Source organism: Egretta garzetta, unplaced genomic scaffold (assembly GCF_000687185.1).
Source record: "Egretta garzetta isolate BGI_Z169 unplaced genomic scaffold, ASM68718v1 scaffold277, whole genome shotgun sequence".
NCBI classification, from domain to species: domain Eukaryota; kingdom Metazoa; phylum Chordata; class Aves; order Pelecaniformes; family Ardeidae; genus Egretta; species Egretta garzetta.
This window is the reverse complement of record NW_009260271.1, coordinates 10,729-11,214: the sequence shown is the minus strand read 5'-3', so window position 1 is coordinate 11,214 and position 486 is coordinate 10,729. Positions and strand designations below refer to the sequence as shown.

General features: G+C 56.4%; 1 protein-coding gene across 1 annotated transcript in view; it reads right to left on the bottom strand.

Moving 5' to 3' along the window:
* The window catches only part of MELK (maternal embryonic leucine zipper kinase), a 24,286-nt gene that overhangs the window by 22,991 nt on the left and 809 nt on the right, over positions 1 to 486 (bottom strand). The window lies entirely within an intron of this gene.

Genomic DNA, 486 nt, shown 5'->3' with positions numbered 1-486 from the left:
GGTTTAGGCTGGAAAAGCCCTTTCAGCTCCCCCAGCCCAACCGCTCCCCTACCCCTGCCATCCCACCCCCAAACCCTGGCCCCCAGCACCGCCCCTGCCCGGCTGTTAAATCCCCCCAGGGCTGGGGACTCGACCCCTTCCCTGGGCAGCCCCTTCCAGCCCCTGACAGCCCCAAGGGGAAGGAATTGTTCCCCATGGCCAACCTCACCCTGCCCTGAACGATGTGATGAACTGCTTTCCAGCCTATAATCTCAGTTACACTGGAGCATGCAGAGGAAGCAGTGATCGTTGCCACCAACTTCCAATCGCATTTTCAGAGTTCTGCCCCCCAAAATACACCCCTGGAGCACGACCTACAGATCTGCAGTAAGAGCTAATCTATACATGGATAAATACTAAAGCGGCTAGGCAGATCGCATGCATTGGTGTTGTGACAGGAGAAGGGGGGATGGCTTTAAACTGAAGCAGGGGAGGTTTAGACTGGAT